Raw genomic sequence first — 21,605 nt, forward strand, 5'->3', positions numbered from 1 at the left:
TCAGCAGTAGTAGATGTAGTAAAACATTTATTGTAGTAATAGCAGTAATTGTTGTTATTGTAGTAATAAACATTTACTGAGTGTTTACTATGTGCTAGGCCCTAGGCTAAGCATTGTATAAGCATTATCCTGTTTAATTCTGATGCTTATAAATATAGTAAGTACTATTAATTATTCCCACTTTAAGTAAACTGAGGCTTAAAGAGGTTAAATAATTTGCCCCAGGTCACACAGAAAATGAGTAGCAGAGTTGGGACTCTGAACCAGAATTGCACTCCTAAGTATAATTCTCTTCTTACTTGCTCCTCTCTAAGAATCTTTGGCTTTAACCAAACTGATGGCCACCTTAGTTCTTCAGGTCTCGGAGCCTTTCGTCAGGCCAGTGGCCAACCTGGATTGCCTTCCCATCCTGTTCACCTATCTGAATTCTACCCCTCCTTCTAGGCCCAAGAGTGATTAGCTCTTCTGTCCGTTGCCTTGTCTTGGTATTTTTCCATAAGGCTGACTCTCTCACCTCACATTTGTTTGCAATTTTAATGTAAGTATGATATGTTTAGTGCTACACAGTTCCTAGTGCTCACATAACCTTCCTCATAGATGATTCCTTCCTCAATCAGAAGAATGCTTGATTGCTTGATAGTGGGAAAGAAAATAGAAATGTAAGGGAAGGGCATGGCCATGTATGCGGTGAGGAAAGGATTCCAGACCCCTTCCTGTTGTTCCTCAATCTTGTCTCCCATCTGTCTTGCTCTCAGGAAATTGCTCCACATAGGAGTAAGAGACAGGAGGGAAGGAGGAATAAGTGGTCCCCAAAATGGGGCTGAGTCTATTCGGTGGCCATCTTGGGTGCATTAACAGCTTTTATTAAACATAAGATTTAAGGAAGGATAAGATGAAGAAGGTATAGCAATAAAGAAGGAATGAAAACCTGAAGTGAGTGGGAGAGGCAGCAGGCAGAAGAAGGAAGGTGGAGGAATAAAAGAGGATTAAAAGGGAAACATCAAAGGGTGGGAAGTGTGAGAGAAAGGCCTGGTTTGTTTTCTCCTAGGTGTGGGAGGAAGCTGTAGTATGTATGTGGGAGGTGGGGGAGAAACCAATTGCTCTATATTCTGCTCTCTCTCCCACTCTCTGTCCTAAATTCCACCCAACACATAAGCCAGTACAGAAAAAAGTTTTAATTCCAGATAAAATCAACTGTTCCCCAAATCCCATTTGCCCTGCATTCTTGCCCAATGACTTCCCCATACCTTCCCTCCACCCCATGCTTGTCTTACAATAGGCTTTGGCAGGAGGCTTCTTGGTGCTGACTAGTCCATGGCAAGGACACTGGGGCCATCACCTACCTCAAGCCTGAAGTGGCCAAGTGGACTTACAGCCTCCCATCTTCCAGGCCACCCTTCTCCTACAGCTCCATTCTTCTCCTGGCCTCTCTCAGACCAGGAACACATATAGGATTGGCCTGAAGGGAAAGAATATTCCTCAGGGGACAAAACTTAGGCTTAATTCGTGAGATGAAGCTGGGCTCAGGATGCTGAGGACAAGAGCAATGGGAGTTATTAAAAACTATGTGAGTTGTTGCATCAGATGCACCATTATAAACTCTTCAGGGGCACTGATCATAGGACCAAGATGAAGAAGGCTAAGATCCCTTAAGGAAAATGAATTCTCATGGAGGTTAATAAGAACCAAACCCCTGGAGGTCAGCTCCACGGGCCGTGCAAGGCTCCACCCTCTCCTACCACCATTGTAGTTACAAAAGTGAGCTACATCCTAGGTCATGGTCCCGGTCACACCCTCTATAAACTCTGAAGCCTTTTTCACATGTACAATTTTTTTTAAAAGATTTTTATGAAAAATATAGCAAACATACAATATTATATAGTTTCAGGGGTACAGCATAGTTATTCAACAGTACCTAAAGAAGTGATCGCCATGATAAGGCCAGCAACCGTCTGACACCGTACTATGCTATCACAATATTATTCATTATATTCCTTATGCTGCACATTACATCACCATGACTGATTTGTTTTATACCTGGAAATTTGGACCTCTTATTCCCCATCACCTTTTCCCCCCTTTTTTAATTTTTCAATTATAGCTCACATTCAATATCATTTTATATTAATTTCAAGTGTACGATATAGTGGTTAGACATTTATATAATTTAAGAAGTGATCCCCATGACTAGTCTAGTACCCACTTAGCACTATACATAGTTATTATTATATCATTGACTATATTCCCTATGCTTTACTTTACATCCCATGACTATTTTGTAACTACCAATTTGTACGTCTTAATCCTTTCAGCTTTTTCACCGTGCCTCCAACCACCCCCATCTATCACCCCAACAAATCTAGTAACAATATGATGCCATACAACATAGTTATTACAATATTATTGACAATATTTCTTATGCTATACCCTAAATCCTCATAACTACTTTGTAACAACCAAGTTGTATTTCTTAATCCCTTCCCCTTTTTCACCCGCACCCCCAACCCCACTCCCATCTGGCAATCATCAAAATGTTTTCTGTATCTATAAGTTTGTTTCTGTTTTTCTTGTTAATTTTGTTCTTGGATGCCACCAGTACCAGGCCTGGGGTAGCTCTGCAAAAAGCCAGGACACCCTGAGGCCTGCTGCCACCTGCCAGCTCCCTTAAGGTTCAGCCTCTGATAGAGCCTCATGTGGTATGCAAGTTGGATGAGGCAGGGTCTCAGGGAGTCACTAGAGTGGGAAGAGTTGTGGTCACCAGGTTAATGTAAATTCTGGTTTGGTGCCAGTTTGAGCCTGGGGCTACTCAGCAAAAGTCTCAGAGCGCACCAAAGCTAGTTGCCACCCACAAGGGGCCTGCCAGACTCCAATAGTTTTCCAAGAAAGAGTGCAATTCAGGCAGGGCTGGCTGCTCACAGAGAAAGTGCCTCTGGTGTTGGGGGAGATGGGTGGGGCGGGATCCCAGTGAGTCAGCAAGGTGGATCAGCAGAGCTCACCAGGCCAATCAGATTGAGAATTGGCCTGTGGGGGCGGGCTCAGCACAGGAAAGATGGCGCCTGCCCGCCGGCTGCATAGAAGAAAGACCTCACACAGTAAAAATGCCAACTGTCTTCTGGTCCTCCTCCTGAAACTACACACTTCTCCGTCTTCTCTCACCCCCATGTGTCACCAACACCTCCAGAATCACTGTCCCTTCGCTGGAGCCCAAGGTGAGTGTCTGCGAGCGAGTGAGTCTGTTCACGGGCCCTTTAGGAGGATGTTTCCCACCTGGATGGTTGGAATCCCTACTCTTTTTCACAGCCAGAGGTTGTGGGGACTTGTGGGGACAGAGCCCCAGAGAACAGTTTCCAGGCTCTCGGCCTCACTGCGTGGGTAGTAAATGGCCATCAAGTGTGATTGGATGGCCATCAGCTGTGGCTAGTTGGCCGTCGGTTGTAACCAGTGAGCCATTGGCCACTAATATAACTGCCATGGCTACGCTACCAGAAAGTGGGGACTAGCAAGAAGATGGTGGCTGGTAAGCGCGGATTGCAGTTACAATGGCGGATTGCAGCTAGCAAGTGACATTGGTTGGCAGAGAGAAGTGGATGGCAGGTTGCGGATAGTGTGGCTCCTGCTTCCTGTGTTGCCACCCAGCTGCCAGAGAGACTATAGTGGTATGGCTCCCATATCTATGGCTCCGTGGGTGTTTCTTTTTGGCCTCACCATGTCCTGCGTTCTTATGCGGGGAGCGGGACTAGAGACCCCAGAAGAGACCTCGCATGACACCCTCCATGACAGGGCTTCACTTCTTGGTACTAGTACTCCAGGCTGGGGAGCCTGGTGTTGGGGGTTGGGGTCCCGCCCTCCTCTGGGGGGAAACTCCGTGGCTGAAATATCCGTCCTTATTCTCAACCTTCACACGGAAGTTTGGAGCCCGTTCTGCGTTTCCGCCCCTCCTAGCAGTCTCAACATGGTTTCTTTATGTTTTTTTAGTCATGGGACTTCTGTTCGGCTAGACTTCAGATGGTTCTTCAGGTTGATTGTTCTATAATTTAGTTGTAATTTTAATGTGTTCATGGAAGGATGTAGGCACAGTGTTTATATACTCTACCATCTTGGATCTCTTTCACATGTGCAGTTGTTAAGGTATCTCTCACCTCAACCTCTGATCTGTTCTCCTTACAGATATAGTGACCTTCCCAATATAAATCAGCTAAGTTTATCTTCAAGATATAATTCACATGCCATAATATTCACTATTTTAAAATGAACGGTTTACTGGATTCTAGTATATTCAAAAGCTTGTGTAACCATCACCACTATCTGACTCCAGAACATTTTCATCACTCCAAAAAAGAAACCTTGTATTTTTGAGCAGTCACTACCCATTCTGTTCTCTCCCCGGTCCCTAGCAACCACTAATCTACTTTTTGTCCCTATGGATCTGCATATTTTGGACATTTTATGTAAATGGAATCATACAATATATGGCATTTTATGTCTTGCTTCTTTTACTTAGCATGTTTTCAAAGTTCATCCATGTTGTAGCATGTATCAATACTTCATTCCTTCTTATGACTGAATAATATTCTATTGTATGGATATACCATTTTTGTTTATCCATTAATCATTTCTTGAACATTTGGGTTATTTCCACTTTTTGATTGTTGTAAATAATACTGCTATAACATTTGTACATACGTTTTTGTGGGCATATGTTTTCAATTATCTTGGGTATTTACCTAGCTGTGGAAGTTCTGGGTCATACAGTAACTCTATATTTAACCTTTGGAAATGCCAGTTTGTTTTCCAGTGACTTCCTCATGTTATATTCCCAAAACAAGAAGTGATGATTTCTCCACATCTTCACTGACACTTTTTATTGTCTGTCGTTTTATTTTAACCACCTAGTGGGACTGAGGTGTTATCTCGTTGTGATTTTGATTTTCATTTCCTTCATGATCAATAGTATTGAACATCTTTTTATGTGCTTGTTGGCTATTTGTATATTTTCTTTGGAGAGTCTATTCAAGTTCATTGTCCATTTTTAAATTGGGTTGTTTGTCTTTTTGTTGTTGAGTTATAAGAGTTCTTTTTATATTCTGGATATTAGAACCTTATAAGATGTGTGATTTATAAATATTTCATAGGTTTTCTTTTCATATTTTGATAATGTGCCTAGATGTACAAAAGATTTTTGTTTTTTATGAAGTCTACTATATCTATTTTTTCTTTTGTTGCTCGTGTTTTGGTGTCAAATTTAAAAATCCATTGACAAATTTGAGGTCACAAAGATTTACTTCTTCAAAGAGTTTTATAGTTTTAGCTCTTATATTTAGAAAGTTGATTCATATTGAATTAATTTTTATATATGAAGTGAAATAAGCTTCCAACTTTACTGTTTTGCATGTGGTTATACAGTTGTCCCCACCATTTTTTGAAAAGACTGTTCTTTCTCCATTGAATGGCCTTCACACAATTGTAAATGAAATCAATTGGCTATAGATGTTTTGGTTTATTTTAGGACACTCAATTCTATTCCATTGGTCTATAATGTTTATCCTTGTGCCAGTACCACACTGTTTTGATTACTGTAGATTTGTAGTAAGTGTAAGAAGTGTGAGTCCTTCTGTGCAAGGTGTGGCTGACCACCCACAACCACCAAAAGTTCTCCAGGCCACCACAGGCAGACTGCTGTTGTAAAGACTTCTGCAGCTTGCAGGGTGGGACTGGCTGCCCAGAAACTGAGAGTACCCCTGATGATGCCACAGTAGCTGGGTGGGGCAAGGTCCCAGGGAGTCACCAAGGTAGTGCATGTGCATGGATTTTACCAGACCAACTGCAATCTCAGATTTGGCCCTTTGAAGGAGGATTCAACACAAGAAAAATGGTGCCTTCCTCTAGGCTACATGTGAGGAAGGCCCCACACAGGGATAATGATGACTGCTCCTCTAGCCCTTGCCCTAAAGCCACACGATTCAGTCTTTCCTAAAAGTTTCTGGTGCCTCTCAAGTTGCCACCCCTCCGCCAGAGCCCAGGATGTGTACTTGCAAGTGAATGAGCCTGTGCATGGGCCCTTTAAGAGGATGTCTGCGTTTCCAGCCGCCTTCCATCTCACTGGAACAGACAGAATCCTCACTGATTTTCATTGCCAGATGTTGTGGGGGCTCCTCTTCCCAGCACAGAAGCCCTGGGCTGGGGAGTCCAGTGTGGATCTGGGAACCTTAACTCTTCAGGGGGGATCTCTGCCACCAAGGTGTCCTTCCCGGTGCTTACCCACTATCTGTGGGTGTGGGGTCAGCCCATTTTGTGTCTCCACCTCTCTTATCAGTCTCAATGTGGCCTCTTCTTTATACCCTTAGTTATAGGGGTTCTGTTTGGCTAGTCTTCAGATGATTTTTGAGGTTGATTGTTCTATAATTTAGTTGTAATTTTAATGTGATCTTGGGAGGTGGCAGGCAAAGCATTTACCACAACCCCAGCCAGCACATGTCCCTTACCCTCCGTGTTTGTCTGTGGGAAGTTTCTTAATACAATTTTTACTTGTTATAAGTCTGTTGAGAGTTTCTATTACTATAAATTTGTGTGTTTCTAGGGATTTGTCCATTTAATCTAGAGTATCTAATTTGTTGGTATATTATAATTGTTCATAGTATTCTATTATAATCATTTTCATTTCATTTTGTTCATGTAGCTAAAGGTTTGTAAATTTTATTCATCTTTTCAAAGATCACTTTCCATTTCATTGATTCTTTCAATTGTTTTTCTATTCTCTGTTTCCTTTATCTCTGATCTAATCTTTATTATTTCCTTCTTTCCTCTGTCGTTGGGTTTAGTTTGGTAGTTTCTGTTTCTGATTCCTTAAAGTATAACTTCACTGGGCCAAGATTCAAAAGACATGTGCATTATGTCAGCTCTACCACAAATCAGCTATATGTACTTTGAAATGACACTTAAGATTTCTCAACTTCTATTCCCAAATCTCTAACATAAAATAATTTTTTAAAAAGGAGAGCAATAGCTATGAAAGTAAATATCCATTGACAACATTTATAATAAAACTAAATAACAAGGTATCCCCATCAACCCCCAACAAGTGAGTGTGGAAAATCCATGCACAATGGCTGCGTGGTGTCAGCCTCTGTGAAGGAGTCAGTGGAGGGAAGCAGTGGGGTGCCTAACAGACTTGAAAGAAAGACAATAAAAAAATAGCCAACAGAATATAAAATAGAAAGCAACAAATGAACAAAAAACTCATAGACACAGACAACAGTGTGGTGGTTACCAAGGGGGAAGGGATGTAGGGGAGGATGAAGAGGGTAAAGGGAGTCAAATAGGTGGTGATAGAAGGACACTAGACTTTGGGTGGTGAGCACACAATGCAATATACAGATGATGTATTATGGAATTGTACACCTGAAACTTATATTATGTTGCTAACCAATGTTACCCCAATAAATTTAATTTAAAAAATAGCCAGCAGGTATTCTCTGCAAAGTATGGCAGACCAATTCAAACTAACAGTTGAAACTGAGAGGGGTTCTTCTAAAGTCAGTGGAGGGTGAATTCAAGAAGCCTAGCGTCTCAATGAAGGGACTGGAGCAGTCTCAGTCATAGGAGCTCTCAAAACCGACAAACCAGAGCCTCTTCCCAGCACACACCCCACACGGAAGAGACATTGCTAGGAATGGGATCAAAATGGATCCAGATGAGACAACAGAGATAAAGGAAATAGACGGTACAGACAAAAATGGTGCGGAGGACAGAGCTAGGCTAGCTCTGACAGAGCTAGTAAATCTCAGAAAGCAAGAAACCTATTTTTGAATACTACATAAAAACAACAGAAGTGAGGGATGCACGAATCATGCCCCCTTCTAAAAGTAAGGCAAAACTACTGTCATCTAAAAATGAGCCACAGAAAAATATCAAGGGAAAATCTCCTACAAATTTGGTATCAGAAGTAAAAGACTGAAGAGCAGAATAACATCCCAAGGACAATGAGGTCACACCCAGAAAGACATGTCCATCAAACAAATCAAAACTATGACTTAGGGGTTCTAAGACTCCCTCCAACTTCTCCCACTTATTAAACAAACAAGCAAACAAACAAACAAACAAAAACCACTAAAATCTGAGGACACTCAAAAGAGAACAACTGCAGGCAGTTGGGGAAGGAAGTCAAAATTTGAATAACAATCAATATCGTGATTGATTCCCTGAGTTTTTTAAATTTTATTTTTTTCCCTTTCATAGCTACTGGGTTAGACTGTAGAGTCCCAGAAGTGAACAGTGGACATGGACAAAAACAAAACAAAACAAAACAAAACACTCCAAGAAAAACCTTCTCTTTTAATGGCCAGATGATTGGAAAAGGAGCCCCAGCAGGTTTGAGAATATGTAGGGAAATTTTTATCTTTTTTCCTCTTTCTCTTTTTCTCCTCCTGGCCCTTTCCCAAGTAAAGCCCTCATCATGGAGTCACAATACTGCAGCAGCTGCACAGGCACTTCAAACTCTGAACAAATACCCTCTCTTGCCAGAGGGCTTGGATAAACAGGTTCACAGGTGAGGTCCAAATAGTGTGCAGGGAATTCCCACGATGTTTTTTCTCTCTTTTTACTTTCATCATTTTGTCCCAAGACAGACATGGGAAGTTCATGACAGCACAGGGAGGCTAAAACTCGGGCTTTGTAGCCAGTGAAAAGGGGCCCCTAGGGGCCAGACAGCATAAATCACAGGGAGGAAATGATCCTTAAATCTGTGCATAGGGACAACTGACTCGAAGCAGTAAAGCAAAGGCTTTGGGAACTGAAGTATAGAGTGGACCACCACCCAGGTCCCAAACTGTCCCCTAGGTGGTGCACACACACGGACAGACCCAAATAGCCCTATGAAGGCTTTGAAAAATCCCACATTGGAACCATACCTCACACAAGACATATCAGGACTTACAAGGTTAACTGACCACTAAATCAAACAAACAAAATCAGCAGTCTCCTGGGGGTGTTGACAGGACTCAAAATTCCAGGATACAATCCAAAATTACTTAACACTAAAAGAAAAAAAAAACAGGTCAACTTCAACAACTTGCAAGGAAAACACAATCAACAAATAGCAACCCCAACATGATGCTGATGTTAAAATTATCAAATAAAAATTTTAAAGTAGCTATTATCACCATGTTCCCTGAGGCAATAGCGAACACCTTTCGCTATTAGCGAAACCTTCGCTAATAGCGAAGCACGTGGAAAGATGTCAATGAAAGAAAGGAAGGAAGAAAGAAAGGAAAGGAAGGTGGCAGGGAAAGAAGGAAGGAAGGAAGGAAGGAAGGAAGGAAGGAAGGAAGGAAGGAAGGAAGGAAGGAAGGAAGGAAGGAAACAAACAAGGCAGGAGGGAAGGAAGGAAGGTCTAAAAAAGAACCAAATGGAAATTTTAGAACTGAAAAATACAACAATGAAAAAGATTTAGGGGCTCAATGGAGATTACAGAGGTAAGTGAACTTTAAGATAGATCAATAGAAATTATCCAAACTGAAAGCAGGAAAAAGGTCACAATCAAGGCTGAGTTCACATGTGGTCAGAATTTGCCTGGGAGACGATGTATCTGGGCCTGATCTGGACTCACCATCTTCCCACCTCTCAGGGTCTCATTTCCGTGTGTGTGTGTTCCCTTCCTTTTTCTGCTTTAAATGTCATCTGTTGCTGGAGTAAATGGGAGTGAACAGGAGCTCAAGGGCTCTGTGGTCTCTTGGCTTCTCTGCGCAATTGCCCTGGATTAGTTTTCCTTATCCAAAGACTCAGCTCATTCCTGCTTTAATCTTGAGGTTATTTTATAGATTCACAAAACTTTCACGTCTGTCGTTCATTAGGTGCCTCTCCCATCTTCTTGAGATACACTCTTTTTCAGAGATGTCTCTGCTTATGGAATCAGACTTATTTTTTTCTCACTCTTTTAAAAGCTTTTTACACAAGGTTGAGGGTATGTGGCTGAGCTGCATTCCTTTCCCCCAAGACATGCTCCAAAAAGTGACTTGGCCACTTTCCTCTAAGATTTCCACCACTTATACCCTAGATCATTCTTCCTTATAACCCAGATTTAAGTGCAAAGTGTTATAGCTCTGTTTGTTTTTTTCATCCACCCGCCCAATCTTCCCAGTCCCCTCCCTCTTCCTTCCATCCAGCCAAGTCCTTCTAGCCCAACAATGGATGGGGGAGAAGGAGGTAACCTCAACATCCACTCATTCTGGAGGAAATTCTCATGGAGGAACTCAGATTATCTGTGGTGTGATCAAATAAGCACTGGACCAGGGGCCAAAAAACCTGGATTCTTGCCATGGTTCTGTCACTAATAAGCCATTGTAAGCTTGAATAAGACATAGAGTCATGGAATTTTGAAGCTCTATGAAGCCTTAAGAGGTCATCTAATCCAACTTTCTACTTTCACATATGCAGAAACTGAGGCCTGGAGACATGCTAGAACCTGCTCCAAGTCATGTGATTGGTTAAGGGCATAACCGGGTACACACAGGAGTATTATATCAATGTTCCTTCCCTCATGCTTCTGATTGCCTCCATTCCTGCACAATGGGCACAGCAAGGATTATAGATGAGAACAAATGAACTAATGCTGCAGAAGGAATATGAAAAATAGAAAATAACATTTAAATGAGCGCTTATTAACTGCATTGACAATCCCCACTGGAAACTGACTCTCTGCTCTGCCCCAGTGGAAGGTCAGAATTCAAGGGAGGTCTAATCTGGCTCATCCACCTCTCCTGGGGCTTGTAAACTTTTAATGGAAACACTGGGCAGAGAGCCATGGCCACTGCAGCTAATAAGGCTCGCTGGAACCATTTTAAAAGTTGTGTTGTTTGAAAATACCCGCAATAAATACCCAGATCTCAACAACAAATGTGTTAAGGGATGTGGGGTTATGGATGGATTGTCTTCTTCCCTTCTGTATTTTACTAATTGATTACAATGTAACCTATTGTTTGGGGATATCATACCTGGTCTACTGTAGGCTTTCAGCAAACTTTTCTTTTACTTATTTCATTCTCTCCTTTTATTTTTATTATTTTTTTTATTGGGTAATATTGGGGAACAGTGTGTTTTTCCAGGGCCCATCAGCTCCATGTCAAGTCATTGTCCTTCAATCTAGTTGTGGAGGGCACCACTTAGCTCCAAGTCCAGTTGCCATTTTCAATCTCTAGTTGCAGGGGGTGCAGCCCACCATCCCATGTGGGAATTGAACTGGCAACCTTGTTGTTAAGAGCTTGTGCTGTAACCAACTGAGCCATCCGGACGCCCCATTTTCAGCAAACTTTTGTTAAATATGAAATAAATTATTTGGAGTGAAATATCTTGAAGAGTTAAAAAGCAGCAAGAGGCATGTCAGGGTACACCTTTATCCTTAATGCTGGGAATACAAAAACAAGGCATACATTCTGCTCTCAAGAAACTCACAGGCTGATGGGAAAAACAGAGCCAGAAACACATTAAGTGAACGGCAGAGAGAAAACGGCTTTACTAGAGGAATGCTCAAAGGTTAAAGGGCTGAGCAGCTAACCATACCTGAGAAAGGGGACAGCTTCCCAGAGAAAGTGACATTTGAACAAAGGGGAAGCTCATGCATGTAGGCAGAAATGTGTTTCTGGCAGGGAGGACAGAGGCCCAGAGATGAAATGGCACAGTGTACACTCCATGAAGCCTGAATGTCTCAGCAAGTCTGGAGCACGAGATGAGGACAGAGAGCAGGCAGGGATCAGACATTGGAGAGCTTTGAGGGACCAGGTTAATGAACTTAGACTTTATCCTATGAAACACAAGAAGCCAGGAGAGGACATTATGCAGGAAAATAACACAAAGATGAACACTTCTATGGCAGCAAGGAGGAGAGATAGGAAAGTTGAGAGAGCAGACACAGGGGAAGCAGCCCCTTTGTTTATTCATACCCCATCTTGTTTCAGAAAAGACTTAATGAGGGCAGTTAAGGACCTGTAATTTTGCCTGTGTCCTTGGCTCATCCCATCTTACCGTCGGAACCCTTAAAGATATGGGGGGGGGTGTGAAGAGAAGAGAGGAGAAAGGGAAAAGGAGATGGGAGAATAGAAAGGAGAAGAATTAAAACGTAAGTAAGAAATATCAGGGAGTCAAAACCAGTGAGCCAGCTGTGACCCACGGCTCAATGATATGAGGACAGCGGTCAGTGAATCTGTCATGCTCTTGGCAGTTCCGTCATGAGCCAACATGGCCTCCATGGCTTCAGTCATCGTGTATGTCTCCACACAATTTCATTCCAAGGTTGGAAGTGAGGAAGGGGGTGTGGCACAAGCCCTTTCTCCTCCTGAATCTCTTGCCTTTATTTATGGAGGAGAAATCATTCCCCCCAAACTCCCCAGTGAACACTATGTCTTATTGGTCATTGCTGGATTGATCATATGACTACTCCTAACAGCTAACTGGTCTGGAAACATACATACCTGCTTTTTTTTTCCAGCGAATTCGGTAGGAGATAGGCAAGGGAGAAGGGATTTGGAATGGCTGCTGGGTAAACAACTGCCATGTCTGACATGTTCTCATACAGTACCTGGCAACAAGAATGAACATGATGAGCCAGACGCAAGAAAATCTTGAGAGTGTCACCAAGTCTATCTTGTAAAGAAAAATTCTTCTAATACCAAGGGTCACAAACTCAAACGTGGATAATGAGAGCATGTAGGTGGGAACTTCCCTGACTAAAGGAGGACTTTAATTTCATCTCCCTCCTTAACCTAGTGCAAAATTCTAGCATTGAATTTAAAGGCAAGAAACCAAGATTTTTCTTTGGAGAAAAAACAAGCCCAGAAAAATAGACCCCAATATGTTGGTGCTTGGAGGTCCTCCAGTGAATTACTGTTTTCACATCTGATTCCCTAAAGTGAAGTCTGTCAGTACAAAAGCTCTGCTCATACACAGAGGTTCCTATCAACATTAGAGTGTCTTACTCTTAGATATAGACAATCAAGGATCAATAGGGTTTTAAGGAAGGCTTCTAAGATGAAAGAGCAAAAAAGAAAATGAATAGAAAAATGAATGGGGAAAAAATAAAAATGAGGCAGGGAACCTAGGAAACCTTTATTATAAAACCTTTTTAGTTCGTATAATTAGTATCTTTGGAGAGAGACAAGAAGATATATTATCTATAAAATAAGAATAGGAAAAAATAGAGAACAAGACATACCTCTGAGAAATTCAAATATATTTACAGATGTAAAAACTGCAACAGGGAAGTTGGAAGATAAAGTTGAAATTACCTCTGAATGTAGAATAAGAAATTAAGAAGTGGTAAACAAGTGGAAAGAATACATAAGAGGCTTAGAAATTAATTCAGTAGGAATTCCCCCAAAGAATGGCAATTATGGAAGAGAAAAAACTGTCAAAGAAATAATGTACGAAATCATCCAGATTGAAAGGGCCCACCAAATGCCAGCAGAAGAAATGAAACCCATACCTAACATTCTCTGCAAAATGTCAAAATGCTAAGGACAAAAGGAGGTCCTAAAAGCCTCCAGAGAAAAGGAACACACCTCCCACAAAGAAAAAGAAGCAGAATAGCTTCAGATTTCTCCAGAGCAAACTGGATACGAGAGGAAAATCAAGAAATGCCTTTAACGTGCCGGTGGAAAATTATTTTCAATCTACAATTCCAATCTCAGCCAGAACATCAATTGAATATGAGGTATTAATGAAAGGACTTTGCAATGGATTGAAAGTTTGAGTTCCCCCAAAATTCATACATTGAAATCCTAAACCCAATGTGATGGTATTATCATGTTTCCCCGAGAATAAGACCTAACTGGAAAATAAGCCATAGTATGATTTTTTTTCAGGATAACATCCCCTGAACATAAGCCCTAATGCATCTTTTGGAGCAAAACTTAATATAAGACCCGGTCTTATTTTCAGGGAAACATGGTAGGAGTTGAGGCTTTGGGGAGATAATTAGGTCATGAGGGTGGAACCCTCATTAATGGGATTAGTGCCCTTATAAAAGAGAGCCCTCTCACTCACCTTCCATCACAGTGAGAAGACACCACCTATCTGTGAGCCAGCAGGGCCTCACTAAGCAGCGAGTGTACTGGCATCTTGATCTTGGACTTTCAGCCCCCAGAGCTGTGAGAAATAAATATCTGTTGTTTATAAGCCACCAGTCTATACTATTCTGTTATAGCAACCCAAACTCCTATCATCCTCTTTCTTAGATGGTTTCCTCAAATGTCTAATGATCCCTGTATAGGAATTCATGTGTAAGAAGCTGTAAGAACTGAAAAAAAGCAAGGATCCCCATTCTCCCTAGTCCTATTCAACATCATACTAGAAGTCCCGGAACTAGAATAGCCAAAACAATTTTGAAAAGAATAAGGTTGGAGGAATCACAGTACTTGATTTTAAGAGTTACTATAAAGCTACAATAATCAAGACAGTGTGGTATTGGTGAAGGGACAGACACATAGATCAAGGGAGTAGAATAGAGTATAGAAATAGACCCACATAATATGGCCAATTGATTCTTGACAAAAGTGCAAAGACAATTTAATGGGAAAGAATGATATTCTTTTCAGCAAATGGTGATGCAACCATTGGACATCCATATACAGAGAAATGAAATTTGCCTTAAATTTCACACCTTATACAAAATTTTCAATTCTGGTGGAAACTTTCAGAATAAATTAGTATATAGAAACCTACATAGGGCCGGCCCAGTGGCTCAGGTAGTTGGAGTGCTGTGCTCCTAACGCCGAGGTCGTAGGTTCGATTCCTACATGGATCAGTGAGCTGCGCCCTCTACAGCTAAGCTTGTGAACAACAGCTCTCCCTGGAGCTGGGCTGCGGTGAGGAGCTGGAGGTCGGCCTGAGCTTCCACTGGCTGCTGTGGGCTACATTTATTGCCATGAGCTGCTGGTGGCCAGTGTGAGTGGCCCGCAGCCAGCGAGAGCTGCCGTGAGCTGCTGTGAGTGGCTGACCTACAACCGGCGACCGACCGCCTCAGCCTGGGGAGCGCAAGGCTCACAACACCAGCATGGGCCAGGGAGCTGGGTCCTACACAACTAGACTGAGAAATAACAGCTTAAACCAGAGTGTGTGTGTGGGGGGGGGGCGGGTGGCGGAAGAAGGGGGAAAGAAGAATAAAGAAACCTAAGTAAACCAAAAAAAGGCAGTTATTCACTCCAGAAAATACAAAAACTTGAAATGTAATTATAGTACAATATACAGCTCACTTATTAATGTTAATTGTATTATCTTGACAATATAAACACTGAACCAGAGTCATACCAAAGGCAGGATGGTAAGAGCAGTCTGCTTTAAGTGCAAGCAAAGAGATGTATTCTCTGAAGATAACTTTAAAACAATAACAAAATTTACTAAAAGTCAGTTTGTCATTGTCACTGTGCACTAGCAATTCTAAATAACGTCAGTGATAAAATACTCCTCCCCAAAATATCTTGTTTGTCTAATTTATAAATAATATTTGAAGTTACTATTGAGCTTTAGTAATATATTTGCAAGCTTCAAATTAACACAGTTTTATTATTTATTCTTTTAAAAAATTTTTAAAATTAGTTTCAGGTGTACAAAACAATGTAATAGTTAGATATTTATCAAACTATTATCAAACCTTACAAAGTGATAACCCCCCTTCCCCAATCTACTACCCCTCTGACATCGTATATAGCTGTTACAATTCCATTGACTCAATTCCCGATGCTGTACTCCATATCCCGTGACTGTATATATATTGAATTTTAGTTGACATACAGTATTATTCAGCTTCAGCTTCAGGTGTACAGTGCAGTGGTCAGGCATCCATGAAGTGGTCTCCCTAATAAGACAAGTGCCCATCTGACACCCTACAAAATCTTTACAACATTATTGATTATATTCCCCAAACAGTCTTTCGTATCCCCATGGCAATATGGTGGCTACCAATTTGTGCTTTTCAATCCCCTCACCTTCTCCCTCATCCCCACCTCCAATCCTATCTAGCAACCCTCAGTTTTTTCTCTATCTCTGAGACTATTTCTGTTTAGTTAGCTCATTTATTCTGTTCTTTAGATTCCACATATAAGTGAGATCGTGTGGTATTTATCTTTCTCCATCTGACTTATTTCACTTAGTATAATGTTCTCTAGGTCCATCCATATCATTGCAAATTATTATTTATTCTCTAATGAACATTTTATTTTACATGAAGTTAATTTGAGAGCTCCCAGTTGTACAGTTGACCTCCAGCACACATGGATTCAGCAATTATTTCGAGAGTAAATTTCTAACGGTTCAGAATCATTGTTCAACTTCATTTTGGTACAATTCATGTTTCCAACCCTATGGTACCACATATCCCTGCTTTTAAATAGTAGATTAAAAGTAAACAAGGCAAGCACAGTGGTTGTAAAGGCAGAGAAACAACTACCATATCATCTCATTTATATATGGAAACTAAAGAACAAAATAAAGGAACAAACAAAACAGAAACAGACTCATAGATACAGAGAACAAAGTGAGTTACTTTAATTCCATGTGACCACATGGAGTTTTTACTTGTGTTTAAAATATAAAACAGTGAAACAGTGCAAACTGCAAGGTGTAATTATTTGGTTGGTAGATGCAAATTTTAGTTTATATATGATGTTTTACTTAACTTGAATAATTTGAAATGTATTCTTCCTTTCTAATTATTAATTTTTTAAAACTAAAGAATAAAGCCAGAAATTAAATGTGGCATTAGTGGTACCGTGTTTCCCCGAAAATAAGACCTAACTGGAAAACAAGCATGATTTTTCAGGATGCCATCCCCTGAACATAAGCCCTAATACTTCCTTGCAGCAAAAATTAATATAAGACCCAGTCTTATTTTTGGGGAAACATGGTAGTAGTAATTTCCTAAATTGTACCTTTTGGAGACATTTCAGTTTTACAAAAACTGTACACTGACACAAGAAAAAAAAATCACTGAATATCTTATTAATTATTTACCTAAAATATTTTTATATCAGATTATAACCAAAGGATAAAAATTTTCTTAAGTAGATATGAAAAATCCTAGAAAAATAGTTGTCCTTTTCTGTCCTGTAGGAACTTGAAAAAACTTGTAATCATTTGTAACATTGTTGTGAAACCAGCAACTGATTCAGTTCGTAATTATTTTGAATTTCATACAGAAACTTGAAGTGCAGTAGCCTACTAACACAAAACAATGTTAATCCAGTGGATTTCAGTAAGGAAAATGTCAAAAAAGCAATGCATGGGTCTATTTTGAAACATGTAATACCTTCAACATTACATAAAGTTAATGAAAAAAATCTTGAGAAATACAAAGTTGGCACATCCAAAGCACCTATGCTAGAGACAGCACAAGATGCAAGTGATTGCTTTTTCCTCTTTTGTACTGTAAGTTTTTAAAATTTTCCTGGCATTATATATATGAAGTTCAATAGAAGGAAATTTTTACTCTGTATTTCTTTTCTGACCCTTATTAAGTTGTCATATAAAAGAGATGTTAAAAACAAGCAGTCTAGATGTCATGCTCGTATATGCTGGCATGCCTCTGTACCGGATATTGATTCAATGGAAAATGGTGATAATTATTTTTGGAGGATGAGAGAAGGTTAAGTGTATGCGTGTATATTAGGGAGACGGCCCAGTGAATTATCTAGAGCCTCAACTGCCACAGCAGGAAGTCAGTGCTTTGGGGAATGAGTGTGATAACAAAGGAGATCACGGTAGAAGATGGGGTTTACTCCCTCAGAGCAGTGAGGTTTGGATGGGTGAGACACGGAGCAAAGAAATGTTGTCTTTAACATAAAGCCAAATGGTAAAACTTGACTTTTTAAACTATGTGCACATGTTACTTTGACAAGAAATAATTACAAAGCCAAGAGAACTTAAGCATAGAGAAGCCAGCAGCGTAAGTGCCCATCAATAGATGATTAGATAAAGAAGATGTGGTACATATATACAATGGAATATTACTTGGCCATAAAAAAGAATGAAATCTTACCATTTGCAACAAGATGGATGAACCTAGATGGTATTATGCTAAGTGAAATAAGTCAGACAGAGAAAGACAACTACCATATCATCTCATTTATATGTGGAACCTAAAGAACAAAATAAAGGACAAACAAAACAGAAACAGACTCATAGATACAGAGAACAAACTGATGATTGCTAGATGGAAAGGGGAATAGAGGGATGGGTAAAAAAAGGTGAAGGGATTAAGAAATACAAATTGGTATTTACAAAATAGTCAAGGGAATGTAAAATACAGCATAGGGAATATAGTCAATAATATTGTAATAACTAAGTATGGTGCCAGGAGGGTACTAATTAGGGGGATCACTTCGTAAGTTACGTAAGTGTCTAATTACTATGCTATATACCTGAAACTAATGTAAAATAATATTGAATGTCAGCTATAATTGGAAAAAAAAAAGAATGGAGAAGCCAGTGTAAAAAGACTGGGCAGAGTCAGCTTTGGATACATTTAATTACATAATCTGGAAATTTGATTACAGAACAGAATATAAATAGTATAAACCCCAATGAAAAGGAAAGCAACAGAAGTAATAAAATTGGGAGCTTGATAAAGCGAGGAGGAAGTGTAACTGTGCTAACCACCTCACCTTTTATGGCAAGGAATCAATCGATACTGTCTAAAATTGAAACATGAGGTTTAAAAAATCAATGACTCTAATCTCTTTATGGTTTATGGTATTCATAACCATTTTTCCTTAACCTTGGGGGTATCTTTTAGTAATTAATATATCCTGTGGTAGGAAAAGATTTAAAGCGCAGAATTTCCTTCAGACTTACTTCAATTTTTTTTCTCTTCTGTTTAGTTTGATTAAAATTAAGCTAACATTTTGGCAAAATGTAAAGTAGAGATCAACTTTTACAAAATCATTTCTGTCTAACCTCATCTAAACCTTTCACTTATTCATTCATTATGCTTTTTGTATATAAGCATAGAGAGATATTGGAAATAATGTTTACTATAGTTTATTTATGTATTCATCCATTCTAAAGTGCAGACTTATTTTTTCACATATAAACAATTTTGAAATCTAGTGAGCTCATGAAATGGTTGTTGGCCAGATGCCAGTAGTGAAGCAGTTGTTATTGCTGACACCTTCTGGTAAGACAAAGAAAGTGCCAGCATTAAAATTTATAGTTGGGTATTAGTAATTTGAAAGAAAAGTCCAGAGAGGATAGCTGAGCACTCTTTTAAGAAATACTATTATATTTTTAACCTTTTAAACAGCAAATACTTTTGCACCAGCCTAATACATCCATACTCTTTATGCACAAAGGATTATATCGTACACACACACACACACACACACACACTCACAACTTGTGTTCAAAAAGTGATTCAGAAGAGTTGAACTCTAGATGTAAGGATAGTTTAAGAATATATTGCCCCGTTATTTCACTTGTATTTTCCTTTTTATGTTTGCATAAGAATAATATATTATAAATATATATTTAAATAAGTCTAAAAGAATTCTTTCAGTAAAAATTTCAAGTGATATAAAAGCATTGTGTAATCGTTTAATTGGCAGCATTTTTAGTTATACAAAAAATGATTTGTCTTAGAATCAAAACCTAGATTTTATGAAATATGGTATTTCTGAGTGACAGAACTGGATGGTTCATTGCTTTCTTCTTTAAAGTTTTCCATATTGCTTAATTTTATAATGAATATATAATAACAAATATGATAGACATTACATGTAATGTTATATATTATAATTTTATATTATGTATAATATATTATTACATATTATAATTATATATTATGTATAATATATTTTGCATAAAACACTTATAATATCATGTTATTTTATAAGTATACATATTACATAATTAACATGTAAGTTTTCCACATGAATTAATTTTATAATGAATTTGTAATAAGGAAATAAATACTATGGACTTTTTAGTATGACTGATATTTCACTTGAACCATCTTTATATTTCTTTCCCAATCTTATCCATGTTCACCCATATTTGCTTAGCTTAGTGTACAAATTTCTCCATATCCTTAAGCTTTTCAGTGTTTTGGCTATATTCTAGGTCTAGGATGGTTTTTTGCAGGGTGAAAACAAATATTTTTAAAACCAAAGAACTCTGGCACTTCTTTGAAGCTGTGCCTTTCAGTAGCCTCTTCTCTCTCTCTCTCTCTCTCTCTTTCATCTTCCATCTTCCATCTCTTTTCTCTTTCCTCATCTCCTTCTATTTTTCTTCATCTTTTTTTTTCTTACCTATTTCATGATCTCTGAGAGATGTTCCACAGGAGTCACTAGTTAGAAGAAACAGTCATACCCTAAGGCTCAACGATGACAGTTCAGGACCACGGACAGTAACACATGGCCCTGCAGAATCACAGTCATAAATGTAATGAATACCGTGGTATATGCGTGGCTGTGAATAGGTACCACCAGGAGAAGTTCAAGATTATTTTTCAAGCAAAATACTTATCAGTCAACATAAGTTTGTTGATTTCCCGTCATTAATTACCACCCAAAATTCAATGGTGGAAAAAACAGATAGATTCCAGGCCATATAAAGCTTATGGCCATGTGTGGTAAGCAGAGAATAATTAAATAACGCCAAATTGTAAATTTGTCAAGTGCTTGGAAAGAAAAGCAGAGGGAACTAGGTGGCCATTAGTCATAGGCTTAATGGAGGTTCCTTTGAGGAAATAACATTGAGGTGTGAACTAGAAGTTAAATAGGGATTAACCAAGAGAAAAGGACAAAAGTAACCATCTCATTAGAGAAAATAGCAGTTTTACAGGAACTTGAAGAGGTACCAGTTACAGCACTTTTGAGAACTGCTAGGATGTTGTAACTAAAACAAAGAAAGCACGTGGAAAATAAACTCAAATTGGCCACATGATACAGGACTTTGAAATCATATTAAGATTTATAACTTGTTATAGATGATGTAATACAGAATTGTACACCTGAAATCTATGTAATTTTACTAACAATTGTCACCCCAATAAATTAAAAAAAAGATTTATATCTTGATTCTATGAGCCGTGGGAAAGCTTTGGAGAGTTAAAAAAAAAAAAGCATTGACATGCTCACATTTGCATTTTTGATGTGATCTCTCTGGTACACATGTAGTGACCGTATTGAATGAGACATATGCTTGTAGATATGGGGGAACCAGAGACTATTTGCTTTAGGAGGAAATCTTCCTTGATGAAACACTGGATTATTATCGTGATACTGTCAGTGGAAAGAAGTTGATTATTTGACAGATGTGTAGTAAATTAAATACGATGGACTTGACAATAGACTATTCGTTCTACAAGGAGACCATGATCAAAGCTATAAGGTTTCTGATGTGAACAAGAGTTGGTTAAAGACACTTTCACTAACATGAGAAATACTCTCTCAGTTTCCCTTATTCATGGGTAAAGTTTTAGCTAGAGTGAACGTGAGGTACTGTTGAGATATTCTAGAAATAAGATGGAGGAGTCCATTGGCTATATAGGTGTGGAACTGAAAGAAGAAGTTTGGAGTAGAGATACAAATTTGAAAATCAGACCTTCATAGGCGGTAAATGAAGTC

This window comes from Rhinolophus ferrumequinum, chromosome 21 (genome assembly GCF_004115265.2).
Source record: "Rhinolophus ferrumequinum isolate MPI-CBG mRhiFer1 chromosome 21, mRhiFer1_v1.p, whole genome shotgun sequence".
NCBI lineage: Eukaryota > Metazoa > Chordata > Mammalia > Chiroptera > Rhinolophidae > Rhinolophus > Rhinolophus ferrumequinum.